This window comes from Triticum urartu, chromosome 5A (genome assembly GCF_056163025.1).
Source record: "Triticum urartu cultivar PI428250 chromosome 5A, HENAU_Tu73, whole genome shotgun sequence".
NCBI lineage: Eukaryota > Viridiplantae > Streptophyta > Magnoliopsida > Poales > Poaceae > Triticum > Triticum urartu.
The window spans coordinates 252,974,197-252,997,462 of NC_141877.1; positions in this window are offsets into that span (position 1 = coordinate 252,974,197).

The following is a 23,266-nucleotide window of genomic DNA, read 5'->3' on the forward strand; positions in this document are numbered from 1 at the left end:
AGATTTGTGGGCGCCGAGATGAACACTGGGAGATGATCAGCACCAGGAAAGATAGATCAATTGCAGCTTTTATTCAGGAGTTAAACCAGCACATTCGACGACAGGAGAATCAGATGTGCGCCGACATGATAGATCTGAAGAAGGCTAAGACTAGAATCAAGGAACTAGAGGAAGAACTCAAGGCTACACGTGAAGATTATGAAGAAGAAATTGAAGTATTGGTGGAGAAGAATGACGATCTGATCAAGAAGATTGGAATATTTATGGGAGGCCTGACACCAGTAGGTGAAGACGAAGAACCCAAGGAGATTAGTCCGGAAGACTATATCATCCTTGACGGCACTGACTCGGAACAAGATAGTAGCGAGGATGACTATGTTGATGAAGCTGGAGCAGATATCATGGAGTCTACAACCGTAGAATATTTCTAGTAGACCACCTCATCAGTAGTAGTAGTCCACCATGTAAATATAGTAGTCCGAGCACTTTGCGATAGTTAGATCGATTGTATGCCTTTGTTTGATTAATTGAAGTGAATTGTGTGCTTTTGCCTCATGTGCATATGGGTAGTGTTTTCCCTTTAGACCCCTCTATTCTTATATCTCGTCTTTTCTAAAACCCTCAGATGCCTCCGAGACGTGACCCCGGATTTGCCTTTCCGCCGGAGCTCACCCAGTTGATCCAGCAGCAGAACACCTTGATGCAGTTGCTAGTTCAGAATCAGAATCAGGGGAACAACAACAACAACCCACCACCACCACCTGTTGACCACTTAGCCCGTTTTCTTAGGCTAAATCCGCCGGTGTTTTCCAGTAGCACCGAGCCGATAGTAGCAGATGATTGGCTCTGCAAGATAGCTAGGGAGTTGACCACAGCAGGATGCACAGATGCGGAGAAGGTGAAGTTTGCCGCACATTAGTTAGAAGGACCCGCAGCTTCTTGGTGGGAGAATTTCACAGCCACCTTCCCAGTCGACACTGTCACATGGGACCAGTTTCAGCAGGCATTTCGTACTGCCCATGTTTCAGCAGGAGCAATGGCCATGAAGAAGCGTGAGTTCCGTAACTTGCGCCAAGGAGGACGGACAGTTGGCCAGTATGTGGAGGAGTTTAGTAACCTAGCACGTTATGCCCCAGATGACGTTGCTACGGATGTAGCTAAGTAGGAGAAATTCCTGGAAGGACTGAATGATGAGTTGAGTATGCAGTTGATGGTAGCCACCTTCAACAACTACCAGGAGTTAGTAGATCATGCTCTTATGATTGAAGGGAAGCAGCAGCAAATTGAGAACCGCAAGAGGAAGTATGGACAAGGAAAATATAATTCAGGAGCTCAGCAGAAGCCACGTTTTACCCCTAGACTGGGAGGACATTTTCAGCATACCCATGGAGTAGGTAGCTCGCACAATCACAATGGCACCAAGAATGGTAATGGGAATGGAGGAAGCAACGGACAGAACCGCAACACCCCATCCACCCCAGCCAAGGACTTGAGTCATGTCACTTGCTATTAGTGTTCGAAGCCAGGACATTATGCAAATGAATGTCCAGAAGGCCAAAATGGCAATGCAAGTTCTGGGAAGAAGCCGAACCCTTTCAACAGGGGACAGGTGAACCACGTTAGCGTGGAGGAGGTTGAAGCTCAGCCCGATGCAGTAATAGGTAAGTTTTTAGTTAAGTCATTTACTGCACTCGTTCTTTTTGATACTGGTGCATCGCATTCATACATAACAAGGGGATTTGTGGATAAGTATAACCTACCAACCCAAGCCCTTAGGTCACCCATGTTAGTAACCTCGCCAGGAGCAGAATATGTGGCTAGTATATGGTGTGATCGGTTACCATTAAGGATTGGTAACTATGTTTTTCCCTCAGACCTAATAGTATTGGAATCTCAAGGATTGGATGTGATATTAGGCATGGATTGGTTATCAAAGTATAAAGGGAATATTGAGTGTGCTAGTAAGTCAATTTTGCTTACCACACCAGAAGGGAGAAGGATCAAGTATGTATCCCGGCATGTACCAAGGAGGACACAAGTAAATTGCCTAACAGGAGTTGTGCAGGAGGAACTACCAGTGGTAAAGGATTTTCCTGATGTATTTCGCGAAGAGTTGCCAGGCATGCCACCGGATAGAGACATTGAGTTTTTGATTGAGCTATTGCCAGGCACTGGGCCAATATCAAAGAGACCATATAGGATGCCAGCAAAGGATTTGGTGGAAATTAAGAAGCAGATTAAGGAGTTACTGGATAAGGGATATATTCACCCAAGTTCTTCGCCTTGGGGATCGCCAGTACTTCTAGTGGAGAAGAAGGATGGATCGTTAAGAATGGTTGTTGATTATCGAGGATTGAATGAAGTAATGATCAAGAACAAGTACCCACTACCAATGATCAACGATCTGTTTGATCGGTTGCAAGGAGCTAAAGTGTTTTCCAAGATCGATTTGCGATCAGGATACCACCAGTTGAAGATTCGAGAACAGGATATCCCGAAGACAGCTTTCACCACAAGATATGGACTATATGAGTATACCGCTATGTCATTTGGTCTGACTAACGCGCCTGCCTATTTTATGAACATGATGAACAAAGTGTTTTTGGAGTTTTTGGATAAGTTCGTCGTAGTGTTCATTGATGATATCCTAGTTTATTCAAAGAATGAAGAGGAGCATAAGGAGCATTTGCGTTTGGTACTTGGAAAGCTCAGAGAACACCAATTATATGCCAAGTTCAGCAAATGTGAGTTTTGGTTGAAGGAAGTAGGATTCCTCGGACACGTTATATCTGGAGAAGGTATAGCAGTAGATCCCGCTAAAGTTGAAACTGTGACCAAGTGGGAAGCCCTAACAATAGTTGGAGAGATCCGAAGTTTTCTTCGACTCGCAGGATACTACCGAAGGTTTATTGAGAATTTCTCAAAGATTGCAAAGCCTATGACGGAGTTGCTGAAGAAGGATACTAAGTTCAAATGGACTGATGAGTGTGAGGCAAGTTTTCAGGAATTGAAGAAACGTTTGGTTACCTCACCAGTATTGATTCTGCCAGATCAAACCAAGGATTATGAGGTGTATTGCGACGCTTCACGTCGAGGACTTGGAGCAGTGCTGATGCAGGAAGGGAGAGTTGTTTCGTATGCTTCAAGACAACTGAAGCCTCACGAATCGAATTATGCCACGCATGATTTGGAGTTAGCAGCCATAGTGCATGCATTGAATACATGGAGACATTTCCTCATTGGAAATCATTGTGAGGTGTACACGGATCATAAGAGTTTGAAGTACATTTTCACGCAGAAGGAGTTGAACCTCAGACAAAGGAGATGGTTGGAGCTTATCAAGAATTACTATATGAAATTACATTACCATCCCGAAAAAGCTAATGTAGTAGCTGATGCATTAAGCCGCAAGTGCCATGTCAATACGTTAATGACGGGAGAAATACCCAAGGAGTTAGCAGAAAATCTTCGTGAACTATGTTTGGAAATAGTTCCGAGAGGCTATGTAGCAGCGTTGGAAATTCAGTCAACCTTGATGGATAGAATCAGAGGAGCTCAGAAATCTGACAAGGAGATTGCTTCCATAAAGGAGAAGATGAAAGAAGGAAAAGCTAAAGGATTTCATGAGGATGAGCACGACACCCTATGGTTTGAAGACCGTGTTTATGTGCCCAATAACCCGAAGATCAGAAAGTTGATTCTGCAAGAGGCACATGATTCACCGTATTCGATTCACCCAGGAAATACCAAGATGTATTTGGATTTGAAGGATATTTCTGGTGGACCGGAATGAAGAAGGATATTGCGGAGTATGTAGCAGTTTGTGACGTATGTCAGAGAGTAAAGGAAGAGCATCAGAAGCCAGCAGGATCATTGCAACCATTGCCGATACCCGAATGGAAGTGGGATAAGCTAGGCATGGATTTTATCACGGGATTACCAAGGACTCGTTCAGGCTATGACTCGATTTGGGTTGTAGTTGATCGATTGACGACGGTAGCTCATTTCATCCCAGTAAAGACCACTTACACCAGTGCTAAGTTGGCAAAGATATACATGACCAGGATCGTATGTTTGCATGGAGTTCCGAGGAGTATCGTATCAGATAGAGGAACCTAGTTTACCTCAAAGTTCTGGAAGCAATTGCATGAGACTTTAGGTACTAGGCTAGAATTCAGTACAGCTTTTCATCCGCAGATAGATGGACAGACCGAGAGAGTCAATCAGATTTTTGAGGATATGCTGAGAGCTTGTGCGCTAGATTATGGATCTAGTTGGGACGATAATTTGCCATATGTAGAGTTCTCTTACAATAATAGCTATCAGACCAGTTTGAAGATGGCCCCTTTCGAAGCTTTGTACGGAAGGAGGTGCAGGACACCGTTGTCATGGGACGAAGTTGGAGACCGCCAGTTGTTTGGACCAGATCTGATTAAAGAGTCCGAACAGAAGGTGAAGTTGATTCGCGATAGGCTCAAGGTAGCCCAGTCCAGGCAGAAGAGCTACGCAGATTCTAAACGCAAGGAGACAGTTTACGAAGTCGGAGATAGAGTTTATCTTTGAGTATCCCCACTTCGAGGGATTAAGCGCTTTGGAGTTAAGGGGAAGTTAGCGCCACGATTTGTAGGACCATATCGAGTTTTGGAGCGTATGGGAGAAGTGGCCTACAAGTTGGAATTGTCGGAAGTATTGGCAGGAGTGCATGATGTGTTCCACGTTTCTCAGTTGAAAAAGTGTCTCACGAAGATGGCCGACATACCCTTGAGAGACACAGTGCCATTAGAAGCAATTCAGTTGGATAACAATTTGACCTATGAGGAGAAACCAGTCAAGATCCTCGAGTTTGCCAGTCGAGTTACTCGCAGCAAGGTTATCAAGTTTTGTAAAGTTCAGTGGAGCCACCATACGGAGGATGAATCCACCTGGGAGCGAGAGAAAGATTTGCTCAAGGACCACCCTCACCTATTTTCTAGCCAACCCGAATCTCGAGGGCGAGATTCATCTTAAGGGGGGGGTAGGTTTGTAACATCCCAAATTTTCAATTTGGAATGTTATACATTAGGTTATCATGCATATCATATTTTATTTCATTTTTGGTTTTGATCCTAGAAAATCCTAAGCAACTCAAGGACCCACGGAGAGAGTTGGGGATTTCGTTATTTACATATTTGAGTTTTCTCAAATTATGTAAACAGGATCATTTGATTTTATTTATTTTATCATCAATTATTTCTATTACAAAAATATGAGAGAGGGAATAAAATGACTTTACCAAAATATAGAAATATTGAGGATTTAATAAAAAAATCAAATAAGATTTATTTCGGAGTTTTTCGGTATTTTATTTGAATTTAGGAAAAATGCGCGTTTTTCAAAGTTGTAGTTTGGGCCCTGATAAATGTTCACTTTATCGGGCTTGATTTTAGGAACCCGACAAAATTTATTTCGTGATTTTTGGAGTCCGTTTAGTATTTCTTTTTTTTTTCTTCCGAGCGGATTTAAAAAAAAACTGGAACCGACTCCGGGCCGTACCCGGCCAGGAAACCGCCGGCCAGGCCTTTATATAGCGCCCGCCCGGGCGGGAGAGAGAGCCAGCCCAGCCCCTGCGAAACCCTAGCCGCCGCCGCCTTTTGCCGCCACCGCCGCCCACCGCCGCCGCCGCCGGAGCCGCGTGCCTTTCGAGGTTCGCCGCTGCCTCGTTTTCCGTGCTGTTTTTTTTAAAAAAAAATTTGTTCGTCGTTTTTTTTCTTTTTCGTCGGATTTTCCGCGGTTATTTTCTTATCGCGATTTCTGATCTGATTTTCGTTTTAGTTTAACTTTTCGCTCGTTTATCGGAATCAGGCGATTCAAGCGCTTGGAGTTTCGTCTCGAAACCCTCTTTCCGAATAATCAACTTAAACATGTTTTTGCTATTGTAAAATTTGCCATAGATCCAGATTATTAGAATGAAGTTGTTTTCTTTCGCCGTTTGACTTCTTTTGCTTCGTTCGATTTGATTCTTTTTGCCAACCGGAGTTCTTAAGTTGAACCTTCTGGTTAGATCTTCTATTTGAGTTTTACCTGTGCATTAGATGAGTACTTATTGTATGCTTGTTTGTTTTTCTGCGATAGAATACCCGGAGTGCGCCGCCTGTTACTTCGCATCTCTAGGTTTCGCGGATCATCAGCAAGGCAAGTAACACTTTGATCATACCTTTTCTACAACCCAGTTTTATTGCATTAGATCAATCCTCACACATTGCATGATTAGGATCTAATTAAATTGTGGGATGGGAAGTAGATGAGGTAGTACCTATTACCTGTTTATTATCAAACCTTTGGGAGTTACTTCTATGTTTGCTTATTATGCCATGCTATGCTAGTAGACGTGGATTGGGTGAGTGAAATCCATGACAGATGTGAGATTGATAATTAATGGATTATCTAAGGTGGCAACCTAACACACATCTAGGTGGATTGAGGCACCTGGGGTTTCCAGGACTTGCCTGTTTTTCTTTGGACCGCCACCCAGACTCAAAGGGATCATGAGATTATTCATAATAGAAACTTCCGTGTGCAGCCACAAGCCATTATAGGCTCTGGCATAGTTGACTAAGTTGCGCGAACTCTTACAGTGGTAGACTAGCAGATGTAGGGGATGTAGGTGTTACGGTCTACCCGATCATAAGGTGCTAGCGCTTTTGAAAGACTATGTCTCGGTCATCCGTTTCTCAAACACCCTGTAGTGCGAGAAACCAAACGGAGGCGATCGAGTCTTGTGGGGAAAAGTGCGCAAACCTCTGCAGAGTGTAAACAAACTAATCATGGTTAGCCGTGTCCCCGGTTATGGACAAATCTTGAGTATCTAGTACCTGGATTATCATGTGAATCTCAACATGTTACTCTAAATTAATTTTGATGGGTTTTAATGATGATACTTTAATTGGGATTGAGAATGCTGTCAACCATTCTCAATGTTTCACAACCACCATGATAGTAATTAATTTATTCCTTTGAAGTAGGGAAAAATTGGCTTTACGCAAAAACAGTAACCATAGAGCTTTCCACCAGCCAAATATGCACATAGTATAGTTGTTGCATTCCATTACTCTCTATGTGTTACCTTGCCAGCATATTCCATGTGCTGACCTATTTTCGGGCTCCAACGTTAATGTTGCAGACTTTTCAGACGATGATTAAGGAGTTTTAGGTCGTGTTTCTATACTCAGTGATGCCGTTGGAGTTGATGGACTCACCTATCTTCCAAGCCTTCCGCTGTTATCGTTATTAGATGGCCTTAAGCCATGTTTATTGTAATAAGTTCTGTTTTGAGACACTTGATGTAATAAGTGTGTGATTGCTACTCTGCTATAAATCCCCTGAGTACTGTGTGGTGTCAGCCTTACTGATCCAGGGATGACACCGGAGCACAGAGATCAGACTGTTTGAGGTCTGGTCGCTACATTCACTTCATAGCGTTAATGATCATTTATATGTCTTTATTGTTGACGTTACCAGTAACGTCTCACCTTATTGTACATTGAGCTCCTTGTAACGTGGGTTGGCCATGGTCTTGGCGCACTCCATATAAGCCACCCCCTTGATGTAGGGTGGAACCCTAGGTGGCCGATCTTTCATGAAAGGAGCAGATTCCGTGATGAACACGAAGAACACGAGGGGAAACGTGAGGGGAAACACCAGAGAATCACTCAAACCAACAAGAATGATCACACATGTGCTAGATCCATGAACACAAAAGGAGGTACAAGATCGAAAGTCAACAAGGGACGATACAAATGGTAACCAGTCTTCTCCGTGAGGAGGTCTTGATGGGGCCACCCAAGAGGTGGTCTTGAATCCAAGGTGGATCTTCTTCGTAGAGAGGCCGCAGTCTCTCTCAAGGTGTAGATCCTATATGGATGAGCGAGGCTCGATCTCTCAAATGAGTTATCACAACGCTGACCCTACATGAAGGGGTAAGTGAGAGGGGAATACATGGGCCCTTGGCCCGACCTCTGCGCGGAGGCAGGGCGGTAATCCCGCTGTAGCGGAAGTGCCGCTCGGGCTGGGCGGTAGTTGTAACGCCCCGAGACCATTGCGCCAGGTGTCTTCCAGTTATCCACTGTTGTTGCCTTGTCATTTTCTTGCATGTCATGTATTTCATATCATGTCATCATGTGCATCACATTTGCATACATGTTCGTCTCATGCATCCGAGCATTTTCCCCGTTTTCCGTTTTGTGATCCGACACTCCTATGTCCTCCGGCGCTCCCTTTTGCCTCTTTCCGTGTGCGGGTGTTAAACGTTCTCGGATTGGACCGAGATTTGCCAAGAGGCCTTGGTACACTACAGGTAGACCGCCTGCCATGTTTCGTGCCATTTGGAGTCCGTTTGATACTACAACGGTTAACCGAGGAACCGTAAAGGCCTCGTGTGTGTTGCAGCCCAACACCCCTTCAAAGTGGCCTAAAACCCATCCAAACCCCCTCTATCCTCTTGGCTGTTCGATCACGATCGCGTGGCCGAAAACCGCACCTCATTTGGACTCTCCTAGCTCCCTCTACCTATTTATATGTGCCTCCCCGAAATTTCCCGGTGCAAACCCTAACCATCGTCCTACTCGCGCTGCCAAACACTTCTTCCACTGCCCGGACATGTCCGCCTCCACCTCCTCGCCCAACGTTGTCGCGCCACCTGTCCTCACCGCCGCCTCCCACCGGGCGGCCCGGGGAAGCCCATCGCGGGCCCGCCCGGCCCGCTCTGCGCCGCCCGCGCGCCCGCCGACCCTCGCTGCATCCCGCCCGCGAGGCCGTCTGCCGCCGCCGTTTGCTCGCCAGCACCGCCCCTGGCCGCCCGGCCGCCGCCGCGACTGACGACGCCTCACCCCCGCACGCCTCTGCTGCCTCCCTCGCCGTTTCTGCGCGCCGCCTCCGCCCCTCGCCGGCGCACCGCCTTTGCTCGCCGGCGCCGCCCTGCTCCTCGCCTTGCCGGAGCTCCGGTGAGCCGCCGGACGCCGCCCGCCTCAGATCCGGATGGGTGGGATGAGATCCATCCGTTCCACGAACCAAACGCCTCCCTGCCGTCCCTGAACGGTCTCTGTCTTGGGACCTCCACGTCCAGTTTTCGCGGGGTAAAATTCTGCCAAGTCCCAGAAATCTTATGTTCTGATGCTCCCTTCATCATGCCATAACTTTGTGCTCGGTGGTCCGTTTTGTGCATATGAGATATCAAAATTGTTCATCATGATGTGCTCTTCATTTTGTTACATTGTGCCATGCTTTTTTGAGTCCATCTTGACGCCCTAATGTCTGTTGCAAGAGTGCTATAAAATGTTAGTTCCTGTTTCTTAACAGATCTTGAGCATTTGTCATTTTTGCCATGATTATTGTGTGCTGCATATGGGCATGAGCTATACATGTGTTTTGTTATATGCCATGCCATCTTTACAGGGGTGTATGCCATGTATTTTTGTGATCAATGTGGTCACTAGCATAAGCATGCAAAGTAGCTCTAGTGATATTGCTGTTTTCAGAGACTTAGCATTTCACTAAGTCATTTTCCCTGCTGTTATTTTAATGCCATGTATTCATGTTGCTAGAGAGTGATCCATGCTTCTTTTGAGTATGTTCAATAAGGATGATTTGAGCACATGGTTATGATCTATCCATCCATGTCCTTGTTTGCATTTATAGAGTAGCCTAGCATGACTCAATCTTGCTCTACTTTTGCTATAAAATGTTCCTGGCTAATTGTTTACGTGTTAATCAATTTTGCTGAGGTTGTTGTAGTTGATCCATACATGCTATGAGATTGTTCTTGCCATGTTTAGCTTCTTGATCATGTATTCTTGCAGGGAGTATGCTTAGTTTGTCATGCAATGCCTTGTGTTGAGTGCATCGAGCTCGCAAACATGCCTTCGTAACTCTGTTTATGCCATGTCTAGTTTTCTGCTAAGTCTGAATCTGTTAACGAAACTTGCTATCTTTACATGGGTGCCATCATGTTTTCTGTGCCCTTTTGCCTTATGGTCAGTAAGGGACTTTTCTTATATGCTTTGAGTAGATTCATGCCATGCCTTGTTTTGCCATGATCTGATCCTCTAGCATGTTGCTATCTTGCTCTAAACATTGCTTCCTGATGTTAATTCCTGGCATGTTGTTATTTTCTCTAAGTCTGTGAAGCAGATATCTTTTCCACTTTTTCCATGCTTGTTTGAACCTTCTCTTGAGTGATTTAGCCGTAGCTCAGTGTTCATCTTTTGTCAAGAATCTTGATTAGATCTCTGCCATGTGCTTTGTTGCTATGTTGGAGTGCAGTAGCTTAGTTTATTGTTGCATTCTAGATGGCATCGTGTTGTTAATTGCAGAATTGTGCCATTCTTGTTTTGCTTGCCATTTGCAAACCGTGCATCCTATTCCGGTGATCTTTATATTGATTTCGACCGAAATCAACTCATCTTTCCAGCGACGCTCTTGGTTTGCCAAGTTGAGGCCTGGTTCAATCTTTTTCCTTCCGAAGCTCGCATATGCATTGCATATCACATCCCGCATATCATGCCATGTTTTGCATCATGTTGCTTGTGCATTGCACCATGGTTGATTGTTGTTTCCTTTCCTTGTGTTCTTGCCTTGGGTAGAGCTGGGAGACGAGTACGTGATCGAGGAACCCGTTGAGTACGCTTACGAGGATCAAGCTTACATCAACTCGGAGAACTTTGCAGGCAAGATGACCATACCCTCGAAATCACTTCTATCTTTGCTTGCTAATTGCTCGGTCTATTGCTATGGCGCGATACCTACCACTTGCTTTATCATGCCTCCCATATTGCCATGTCAAACCTCTAACCCACCTTTTCCTAGCAAACCGTTGTTTGGCTATGTTACCGCTTTGCTCAGCCCCTCTTATAGCATTGTTAGTTGCAGGTGAAGTTGGAGTTTGTTCCATGTTGGAACATGGTTTTTGTTGGGATATCATTATTACATATATTGTAACTAGGATTCCGAGTCTGATCGGGTTTTCCTGGGAGAAGGAATATTCTTCGTTGACCGTGAGAGCTTGTGATGGGCTAAGTTGGGACACCCCTGCAAGGTTTTGAACTTTCAAAAGCCGTGCCCGCGGTTATGGGCAGATGGGAATTTGTTAATATCCGGTTGTAGAGAAATTGACACTTAACTTAATTAAAATGCATCAACCGCGTGTGTAGCCGTGATAGTCTTTTTCCGGCGTAGTCCGGGAAGTGAACACGGTTCTTATGTTATGCTTGAACGTAAATAGTTTCAGGATCACTTCTTGATCTCTTCTAGTTCACGACCGTTGCTTTGCTTCTCTTCTCGCTCTTATTTGCGTAAGTTAGCCACCATATATGCTAGTGCTTGCTGCAGCTCCACCTCACTACCTTTTCCTACCCATAAGCTTAAATAGTCTTAATCGCGAGGGTGTGAGATTGCCGAGTCCCCATGACTCACAGATTACTTCCAAAAACCAGTTGCAGGTGCCGATGATACCAGTGCAGGTGACGCAACCGAGCTTAAGGAGGAGCTCGATGAGGATTGTGTTCATTGTGTTGTTTCATTTCTAGTTGATCAGTAGTGGAGCCCAGTCGGGGCGATCGGGAATCTTTTGCATTAGGGATTGTCTTTCTTTATTTGGTTCTGTAGTCGAACCTTGATTGTATTCTGGATGATGTAATGCTATATTTATGTATTGTGTGAAGTGGCGATTGTAAGCTAGCTCTTTATCCCTTTCTTATTCAGTACATGGGATGTGTAAAGATTACCCCTATTGCGACATGCCTACTATGCGGTTATGCCTCTAAGTCGTGCTCCGACACGTGGGAGATATAGCCGCATCGTGGGTGTTACAAGTTGGTATGAGAGCTTTCCCCGACTTAGGAGCCCCCCTGCTTGATCGAATCGCTGGCATTGTTGAGTCTAGAAAAATGTTTTGAGTCTTTTAGGATTATATATATCGGAGAGTAGGATTCTTTTTACCCCTCAGTCCCTTCGTCGCTCTGGTGACGCCTCTTGACGTAGAGTTTTGACTCTTCTCTTCTCAAATTTCACGAAAAAAAATTAGGATCACGCGGGTATCTTGGAATCGTTCCGATGGTTTTGTGACGAGAACATTGTTCTTGGTGCCTCCTGACATTTAGGGGTTGTGGCAGTGTCCCGGGGAGTTGAGCTCTGAGGTGTTCACAATTTTATCGTTGCAGTTCTGGAATACCTGAGTTTCGCTGACATCGAAAATCTCTTTTATGCAGTTGTTGGTGAGATAACCTCGACGTCACCCAGTACTGGGGCGGGAGTTCGGGAGTATTGCTATAACTCGTATAACGGATGTTTTTCGAAGGTTGAGGTAAATGATTTCCGAAGGTTTCTCGGTTATGTGTTGAAGGATGGATACAGCTGGATGTAGGATTTGCTAGTTTTGGGTGAGATATTATGCTTCCCCTGTATCCCCAACACCTGGTTGCATAACCAGAAAGTTTTGGGAGTTTATAAGTGGGAATTCAAGTAGCTCCTAGGATATCTTTCCGACAGATGTATGATATGAAATTGGGGTTCGACGTCTAGTGGTCCGCCTATCCACGGTTGGTCTTACAGTGGTCTCGTTGTGTCTTAAAGAGTCCTTGGCTATGCTGACTCAGGGACGCTTCGTATGTCATGTGCACTGCCTTGTACATGATGGTGTTGTATGATCGAGCCCGTGTGGGCCCCACCACGAAAACTTCGGACGAAATCTCTATCATATGTTTGTTCCGGCTTATTTTGTAAGCCAATCCTTTGTTTTGTTTTCATTTGTGCTATTCGAGTTGCTTCAATGTCAAGTGTTGATTCCATATTTTTCCTAAGCAGTGTTCTCATACTCCTTTGTGAATACCAATCCTCCATGATAATCGAGATTGTCATGTCAATCCTTTTCAACCGGCGTGTTTCTCTTCAAGTGGATCCGATCATTTCAACATCCGCAAGATCACCTCTCGGTTTTTTCCCAATGTTGTTCGTTCCATCTGCCCCCAAGTTGCCTTTGTTTTCCCGCCCACCCACCCATTTCATTCAAGGAATCAGATTTATTATTCAAGTATCCTTTTATTTATGGGAAGTCTCTCCATTCTTTTCCGTTAATATTTTTATTCGGTGATTCTCAAGAAGATACTAACGGAGCTTGAAGTTCATCATTCTTCGTTTCTTTTATCTTCTCCGGTGGATTCAAATAAAGCTTGGTGTGTTGATCTTATCCTTTCCTCGTTTCAAATGCTTTCTCATGCTAGTCCACCTCTTTATCATTCACCTCTCACTATTCATTTGTTTCGGAGTGCGAAGATATCTCAGAAGATTCGTTCCCATTCTCAATCCGTTCAAGCTATTTCGATATTGCTATCTCATTCAAGCCATTTAATTAAACCGGCGCAATCTATCTTTTAAATCATTCAACGGTATTTATTTTGAGTGGGCCCTAACCCACAGGCCTTTTCCCAGGATTTTACCAGACTCTTCTAATTTCCCAGAGTTACTCCCATATTCTTCTCCAAGTTTGACGTAAGAATGAATTATCATTAGTCTAATGTATTTCTCCAAGATCTTTCAAATTCTTCTCATCTTTGTCTCAACCTTTCCTCTTTTAATCTTTCCGGAGTGCCTCAAAAATTCATGGTGGTGTTTCTCTTCGCCACTCTCATCATTTGAAGACCAAAGAAGAAGTGTTTCCTCTAAATCTTGATTTATTCTCTTCAAGATTCATGGTGCTAGCTTTATGCCATCCTCTCATAATTGTTTTTGATTGTGAGAATTCTTTTCACCCATCCAGAGCAATTCAGGAGTATTTTTCAGTTTGATTATCCAGAGGCCATCATCTCAAAATTATTCATTCTCAGCTTTCAGCTCTCTTTCCCTAAATCTAACCGGTGCATCGTTCAAGTGTTCTCTAATCAGCTCATGAACTCTTCGTTCGCATGTATCTAAATTCCCTCAAGTATCTTCATTCATTCTCTAATTCTTCCCGGTGGTTCTTTATCTTTTCTTCGTTCATTTTCAATTCTCACGGTGGTTCATTCAAGATTTCTTGATCAGGACATGACTACCTTGGATACGACCAAAAATATTGCATACATGCATATTTGTCAGGTGATTTCTAGTGCAAACTATTCAATAATCTATTTATGTTATCCAGAACAAAAATACTTCACACTTTTGTGTTTTGTCTAATTGCAGGTGTATGGGACATTTGTACAATCCATATATGAAGATAAGGGAAAAGGAGAAGTTTATGTTCTGTTCAAAAAGTCCTCTCACATTACTTTTGGGCCAAGAGAAGATAGAGTCCAAGTCTCTTATGTTCTGGATTCAGATTCGGACTGCACAGACATACCTGACTCAAAACGTCAACAACTTTTTCATACGGACTCCGAATTGGGTGATTCTTTTTTTGTTGCAAATTAGATTTCGTGCTCTTTCCAACCCATTTGGAATCACCTTCAAATTCGTCCTGAGCATTGAGATATCGACGAAACAATCTGACACTGCAGCAGAATCCGAGTCAAACAACAAGTCCAAAGGTGTTGCACCACCTCCACTTGGGCCCATGAGCCTTGTACGACCTAGGGTTAGTTTTAGGCTGCCTTGGGACGTCCTTCCACCTCCTTGGCCGCCACCCCTTGCTCCTATATAAGTAGATCCATCTAGTTGCTTTTTCCTTGGGATTTGTTTAGTTAAAAAGGTGGCCATTGCAACTTCGTGTACTTCGTTTGTGTCCAACGACCAGACCAAGACCGCTTATGGATCCCCACCATTATCAATACTTCATATATATTCACAATATTCAGATTGCATTATCATATTCTTGCTTGTTCTTCGATTGCGTGCAGGAATAGACCTTCATGGTTAGGCTGATCGTGCTTCCAGCATCGTCAGTAACCTTGGGAGATTGGTTTAGCGATTGCTAAGGTGCAACGTCGTGCACGTTTGTAGTCGGATCGTCAAAGTCGTCTCGACCAAATCGATAGTTATCATCTCATAGAAAGATCGGGACCCTTTGCCTCTATCATTTCTCTTCCTTCGTTATCATATTAATTCATTTGTTGTTTCAATCCTACCGGTGGTACGTTGACGATTTTCCCAAGTTTGCACTATATCTATCTTAATTCTTTCTACGAGAATAAGTAGTATGCCAAATCCATTGTGTACCATCAATTTAATTGATGAAGGATAAGCATAATGTAATTCTTATTCTTGTTTCATCTAAGTGATTAATTTCTTATTCCGGAGGTTCATCAAATTCTTGGTTTCTAGTGTTTTACCTTTTCCTTTCCGAAGTTCCACGTTTTCTGCATTATATCATCACGAAGATCCATCTAAATCATTGCAAGGTTTCACCTTGTGTTTTCAACTTCCCTTTCCTTTCGTTTGATCATCCTTTTGTTACCGAAGTTCTTCATGGAGGCTCTACATGATGGTTCATCAAGGATTTAATTCCTTCTTGAAGTGTTTGCCGAGATTCTTTTCAGATGAGTTCAAGCATTCTTCATCTTGCATCCCAAAGTCCAATTCGTTCCATCTTATCATTTGAGGTGGAGCTATGCCATTTGTGACAATTTGAGTTCGTGTTTCATGATGCAACAATTGTCAAGAATGAGATAGTTAAACCCACCAATTTCTACGAGCATGAGCTCTTCTCAATCCATCAATCGCTTTGTTGGAGTTATCTTGGGTTATATTTCACCTAAAGCTTTCCCTAAGGATTGTTGCTATTTATGGTGCTTATAAATGACCCAAGTCTTCTTTTATCCCTCTGGTGAAATAAGTTTCTCGTCTGCTTGTTCATATCAATCAAATCCATTGTTTTTCATCAGTGGCAGAATTTCACCTCAAGTTTTTTTGAGATGTTTCCATAAGCCCACTACAAGCTTACTCTTTTAGTTGTTAGTTTTCCAACAACTACGTTCGACCCTTCTCCTAAAGATGCTTTTCAAGATCATTTGAGATAGTAGATGTTGTTTTCTCCTCAGTTCTTTTAATTCCTTTCTTACATTTGTTCCGGAGGCGTTGTGATGTTGCTCTCTTCAACACATCATCTTGTTTTGTCAAGATTATGTTTAATTCCTTCCATTTACAATCGGAGTGCTGCCCAAATTATATCAGTCTAATCTCTTCTCTATCTTGTTTTAACCAGAGTGTTGTGTCTATCATTCCTCTTCTAACCGGAGTCTCATCCAAGTGCTTTCATTTTGCCAAGCTCATTTCCTTACCTTCCATTTCAAACCGGAGTGTTGTTGTAATTAATCTTTATCGCCCCTTGTACATCTTGTTTCAACCAGATTGCTTGCATGTACTTCTTATCCATTGCAACCCTTTTCTTATGTCTTTCAACCTACAAGGTTCTAGTAATGTTCCTTGTTCCACTTTCCTAACGGAGTGCTTTCAACTTCATTCATCTCCGTTGCATTCTTTCTTTCAAGTTGTTCAACCTCTCAAGGTTCATGGTTTCACTCACTTGTCAAAGAAGCAATTAGTTTTACCTCTTATCTTCCTCTTCCATTTCCCTCCGGTGCTATCCTAGATCTCGGGACGAGATCCTCTCGTAGTGGTGGAGTGTTGTAACGCCCTGAGACCATTGCGCAAGGTATCTTCCAGTTATTCGCTGTTGTTGCCTTGTCATTTTCTTGCGTGTCATCTATTTCATATCATGTCATCATGTGATCGCATTTGCATACATGTTCGTCTCATGCATCCGAGCATTTTCCCCGTTGTCCGTTTTGCGATCCGACACTCCTATGTCCTCCGGCGCTCCCTTTTACCTCTTTTCGTGTGCGGGTGTTAAACGTTCTCAGATTGGACTGAGATTTGCCAGGCGGCCTTGGTTCACAACCGGTAGACCGCCTGTCAAGTTTTGTGCCATTTGGAGTCTGTTTGATACTCCAACGGTTAATTGAGGAACCATAAAGGCCTCATGTGTGTTGCAGCCCAACACCCCTTCAAAATGGCCCAAAACCCATCCAAACCCCCTCCATCCTCTCGGCCGTTCGATCACGATCGCGTGGCCGAAAACCGCACCTCATTTGGTCTATCCTAGCTCCCTCTACCTATTTATATGTGTGCCTCCCCGAAATTTCACGGTGCAAACCCTAACCTTCGTCCTCCTTGCACCGTCGGACACTTCTTCCACCGCCCGGACATGTCTGCCTCCACCTCCTCGCCCAACGCCGTTGCGCCACCTGTCCTCACCGCCGCCTCCCACCGGGCGGCCCGGGGAAGCCCATCGCAGGCCCGCCCGGGCCCCGATCTCGCCGCCGCCCGGCCCGCCCTGCGCCGCCCGCGCGCCCGGCGACCCTCGCCGCCTCCCGCCCGTGAGGCCGTCCGCCGCCGCCATTTGCTCGCTGGCGCCAGCACTGGCCGCCCGGCCACTGCCGCGACCGACGATGCCTCGCCCCCGCACGCCTCTGATGCCTTCCTCGTCGTTTCCACGCTCCGCCTCCGCCCCTCGCCGGCGCTGCTCCGGCCGCCGCCCTCCGTTGCCTTCGCTCGCCGGTGCCGCCCTGCTCCTCGCCTTGTCGGAACTCTAGCAAGCCGTCGGACGCCGCCCGCCTCGGATCCGGACGGGTGGGATGAGATCCACCCGTTCCGCGAACCAAACGCCTCCCCGCCGTCCCTGAACCGTCTCCGTCCCGGGACCTCCTCATCCAGTTTTCACGGGGTAAAATTCTGCTAAGTCCCAGAAATCTTATGTTGTGATGCTCCCTTCGTCATGCCATAACTTTGTGCTCGGTGGTCCGTTTGGTGCATATGAGATACCAAAATTGTTCATCATGATATGCTCTTCATTTTGTTCCATTGTGTCATGCTTGTTTGAGTCCATCTTCACGCCCTAATGACTGTTGCAAAAGTGCTATAAAATGTTAGTTTCTGTTTCTTAACAGATCTTGAGCATTTGTCATTTTTTCCATGATTATTGTGTGTTGCATATGGGCATGAGCTCTACAGTGTTTTGTTATATGACATGCCATCTTACAGGGGTGTATGCCATGTATTTGTGTGATCAATGTGGTGACTAGCACAAGCATGCAAAGTAGGTCTAGTGATATTGCTCTTTTCAGAGACTTAGCATTTCACAGTCATATTCCCTGCTGTTATTTTAATGCCATGTATTCATGTTGCTAGAGAGTGATCCATGCTTCTATTGAGTATGTTCAGTAAGGAGGATTTGAGAATACGGTTATGCTCTATCCATCCATGTCCTTGTTTGCATTTATGGAGTATCCTAGCATGACTCAATCTTGCTCTAATTTTGCTATAAAATGTTCCTGGCAGATTGTTTACGTGTTAATCAATTTTGCCGAGGTTGTTGTAGTTGATTCATGCATGCTATGAGATTTTTCTTGGCATGTTTAGCTTCTTGATCATGTCTTCTTGCAGTAAGTATGCTTAGTTTGTCATGAAATGCCTTTTGTTGAGTGCAGCGAGCTTGTACACATGCCTTCGTAACTCTGCTTATGCCATGTCCAGTTTCAGTTTTCTGCTAAGTCTGAATCTGTTAACGAAAATTGCTATGTTTACATGGGCGCTATCATGTTTTCTGTGCCCTTTTGGGTTATGGTTAGTAAGGGACTTTTGTTATATGCTTTGAGTAGATTCATGCCATGCCTTGTTTTGCCATGATATGATCCTATAGCCTGTTGATATCTTGCTCTAAACATTGCTTCCTGATGTTAATTCCTGGCATTTGTTATTTTCTCTAAGTCTGTGAAGCTGATATCTTTTGCACTTTTTCCATGCTTGTTTGATCCTTCTCTTGAGTGATTTAGCCATAGCTCAGTGTTCATCTTTTGTCAAGCATCTTGAGTAGATCACTGCCATGTGCTTTGTTGCTATGTTGGAGTGCAGTAGATTAGTTTGTTGTTGCATTCTAGATGGCATCGTGCTGTTAATAGAAGAATTGTGCCATTCTTGTTTTGCTTGCCATTTGCAAACCGTGCATCCGATTCCGGTGATCTTTATATCGATTTTGACTGAAATCAACTCATGTTTCCAGCAGAACTCTTGGTTTTCCAAGTTGAGCCTGGTTCAATCTTTTCCTTCCAGAGCTCGCATGTGCATTGCATATCACATCCGCATATCATGCCATGTTTTGCATCATGTTGCTTGCGCATTGCACCGTGGTTGATTGTTGTTTCCTTTGCTTGTGTTCTTGCCTTGGGTAGAGCCGGGAGACGAGTACGTGATCGAGGAACCCGTTGAGTACGCTTATGAGGATCAAGCTTACCTCAACTCGGAGAACTTTGCAGGCAAGATGACCATACCCTCGAAATCACTTTTATCTTTGCTTGCTAGTTGCTCGCTCTATTGCTATGCCGCGATACCTACCACTTGCTTTATCATGCCTCCCATATTGCCATGTCAAACCTCTAACCCACTTTTTCCTAGCAAACCGTTGTTTGGCTATGTTACCGCTTTGCTCAGCCCCTCTTATAGCGTTGTTAGTTGTAGGTGAAGTTGGAGTTTGTTCCATGTTAGTTACATATAATATTAAATTTAATGCACCCATATATTTGGTAAAGGTTGGAAGGCTCGGCCTTATGCCTGGTGTTTTGTTCCACTCTTGCCGCTCTAGTTTCCGTCATACCAGTGTTATGTTCCTTAATTTTGCGTTCGTTACGCGGTTGGGTTATAAAGGAACCCCTCGACAGTTCGCCTTGAATATAACTCCTCCAGCAAGGCCCAACATTGGTTTTACCATTTTCCACCTAAGCCTTTTTCCCTTGGGTTCTGCAGACTCAAGGGTCATCTTTATTTTAAACCCCCGAGCCAGTGCTCCTCTGAGTGTTGGTCCAAACTAGAGAACTATGCAGGGCCATCCCTTGGCAACTTGGGTTACATCGGCTCCTATATGCTTAGCTTATCTGGTGTGCCCTGAGAACGAGATATGTGCAGCTCCTATCAGGATTTGTCGGCACATTCGGGCAGCTTTGCTGGTCTTGTTTTACCATTGTTGAAATGTCTTGTAACCGGGATTCCGAGTCTGACTGGGTCTTCCTGGGAGAAGGAATATCCTTCGTTGACCGTGAGATCTTGTGATGGGCTAAGTTGGGACACCCCTGCAGGGTTTTGAACTTTCGAAAGCCGTGCCGCGGTTATGGGCAGATGGGAATTTGTTAATATCCGATTGTAGAGAACTTGACACTTAACTTAATTAAAATGCATCAACCACATGTGTAGCCATGATGGTCTCTTTCCGGCGTAGTCCGGGAAGTGAACACGGTTCTTGTGTTATGCTTGAACGTAAGTAGTTTTAGGATCACTTCTTGATCTCTTCTAGTTCACGACTGTTGCTTTGCTTCTCTTCTTGCTCTTATTTGCGTAAGTTAGCCACCATATATGCTAGTCCTTGCTGCAGCTCCACCTCACTACCTTTTCCAACCCATAAGCTTAAATAGTCTTAATCGCGAGGGTGTGAGATTGCTAAGTCCCCGTGACTCACAGATTACTTCCAAAAACCAGTTGTAGGTGCCGATGATACCAGTGCAGGTGACGCAATCGAGCTTAAGGAGGAGCTCGATGAAGATCATGTTCGTTGTGTTGTTTCGTTTCCAGTTGATTAGTAGTGGAGCCCAGTCGGGGCGATCGGGGATCTTTTGCATTAGGGGTTGTCTTTGTTTATTTGGTTCCATAGTCGGACCTTGATTGTATTTTGGATGATGTAATGCTATATTTATGTATTGTGTGAAGTGGCGATTGTAAGCGTTATCCTTTCTTATTCAGTACATGGGATGTGTAAAGATTACCCCTCTTGCGACATGCCTACTATGCGGTTATGCCTCTAAGTCGTGCTCCGACACGTGGGAGATATAGCCACATCGTGGGCATTACAGTAGTACTGGACTCGGGTCGCTTGATCACAGGAGTTTGTCAGGTTGAGCTGAATTGGAGCGAATGTTGGACGGTAGTGCCGGTTGGGGGCCTTCAGCGGTAGTACCGTCATGTGTGGGCGGTAGTACCACCCGTTCTGGACTGGGCGGTTCCTCTTCATCCAAGTGGTGTCGTGGGGGATGTAGGTAGGTCCATGGGGATGACCTTGGGATGCTCTGCATCATCTCCCCGCCCTTGGGAAAGATCCGACCTCAGATCGAATTCTTCATCACCATGGTAGGGAGAGAGATCCTTGACATTGAAGACATCGCTCACGTTGTACTTTTCACGCGGGAGGTCAATCTTGTAAGCGTTGTTGTTGTAGCGTGCAAGCACCTTGAAGGGTCCATCTTCTCGTGGTAGGAGTTTGGACTTGCGTTTGGTAGGGAAGCGGTCCTTGCGAAGGTGTAGCCACACAAGATCACCGATGTTGAATACCATGGGGTGCTTGTTGATGTTGAGCTTGGTCGCAAGACATTGTACTTGGCGCTCGATGGTGTGCCTTGTATCTTCATGCACCTTCTTGAGATGGTTCACACATGCACTTGTGTCCATATTGATGCGCTCTTGGAGTGGTAGAGGAAGAATGTCAAATGGTGACAATGGGTTGAATCCGTAGACGATCTCATAAGGGGACTTGCCGGTAGTTGAGTATCTTGCGTGGTTGTAGGAAAACTCGGCGATATGTAGACACTCCTCACACTCCTTGATATTCTTCTTGATTAGCACGCGAAGTAGAGCGGTGAGTGTGCGGTTGGTCATCTCCATTTGACCGTCGGTTTGTGGGTGGTAAGCCGTGGAGAAGAGTAGCTTGAGTCTGAGCTTGGCACATAAGGTTTTCCAAAAGTAGCTTCGGAACATGACGTCGCGGTCCGAGACTATCGTCTTTGGCACTCCATGTAGAAGAAGTATTTCCCTACAAAAGAGATTGTCAACAAGTGAAGCATCGTCTATCTTGTTGCAAGGAATTGAATGTGCCGTCTTAGAGAATCATTCCACAACGACAAATACCGAATCTTTTCCATTTCTAGTTCTAGGCAATCCAAGTACAAAATCCATGCTAATATCTTCCCACGGTTAATATGGGATTGGGAGAGGCATATAAATGCCATGGGATTGAGCTCTAGACTTAGCTTTGCAACATGTAGAGCATCGGTTGGTGAAACGGTTGACATCGCGAAACATCTTGGGCGAGTAATAGTTCCTGGAGAGCGTAGCAAAAGTATTGTCGCGTCCAAAATGTCCCATTAGTCCTCCTCCATGAGATTCCTGCAAAAGTAACAAACGAAGAGAAGACTCGGGGATGCAAAGTTTGTTATCTCTCATAATATATCCATCTTTGATGTAATAACGATCCCAATAGGTATGCGTCGAACACTTGGCATAAGGAATAGCAAAAGTAGGATCATGTGCATACAAGTCTTTTATGTGATCAAAGCCAATGGCATCCAAATCAAGTTGAGTAACAAGCCTGCATAAGCGGGAAAGAGTGTCCGCTAGAACATTTTCCTTACGTTTAATGTCCTTGATAACATAAGGAAAAGACTCAATGAATTCACAACATTTAGCATGACGCTTGTTCAACTTAGTTTGACCCTTAAGGTATTTAAGCGTTTCATGATCGGTATGAATGATAAATTCATGAGGGCGAAGATAATGTTCCCATTCACAAAAACTCGCACTAAAGCATATAACTCTTTGTCATAGATGGGGTAATTGAGTTGCGCTCCGGAAAGTTTCTCACTAAGGTAAGCTATGGGGCGCTTCTCTTGCGTTAACACACCTCCTATGCCATTAAGACTAACATCGCAATGAATCTCAAAGGGTTTGTCAAAGTTTGGTAAAGCAAGCACGGGAGCATGGGTAAGAAAATTCTTAAACTCATTGAAAGCGGTATCTTGGGATGGTCCACAAACAAAAGGTGCATTTTTCTTACTCAAGGCATGCAAAGGTGAAGCAATGGTGCTAAAGTCCTTCACAAATCTATGGTGGAAACCGGCTAAACCAAGAAAACTACGCACTTGTTGCAAGTTAGTTAGTTGGGGCCAAGTTTTAATAGCATTTATCTTGGAGTCATCCACATGAACACCCTTAGAGGACACAACAAAACCCAAGAAAACGATCTTATCAACGCCGAAAAGGCATTCTTCCATAAACCCATAGATTTGTGAAGAGTTTGCAACACGGTGCAGACATGGGTGACATGATCTTTAAGAGATGTGATATAAACAAGGATATCATCGAAGTTGACGACAACAAACTCACCAATGTAAGGGTGAAACACATAATTCATAAGACGCATGAAAGTACCTGGTGCTTCTGATAAACCCATATGCATGACTAACCACTCATACAAATGAAACTTTGTTTTGAAAGCGGTTTTCCATTC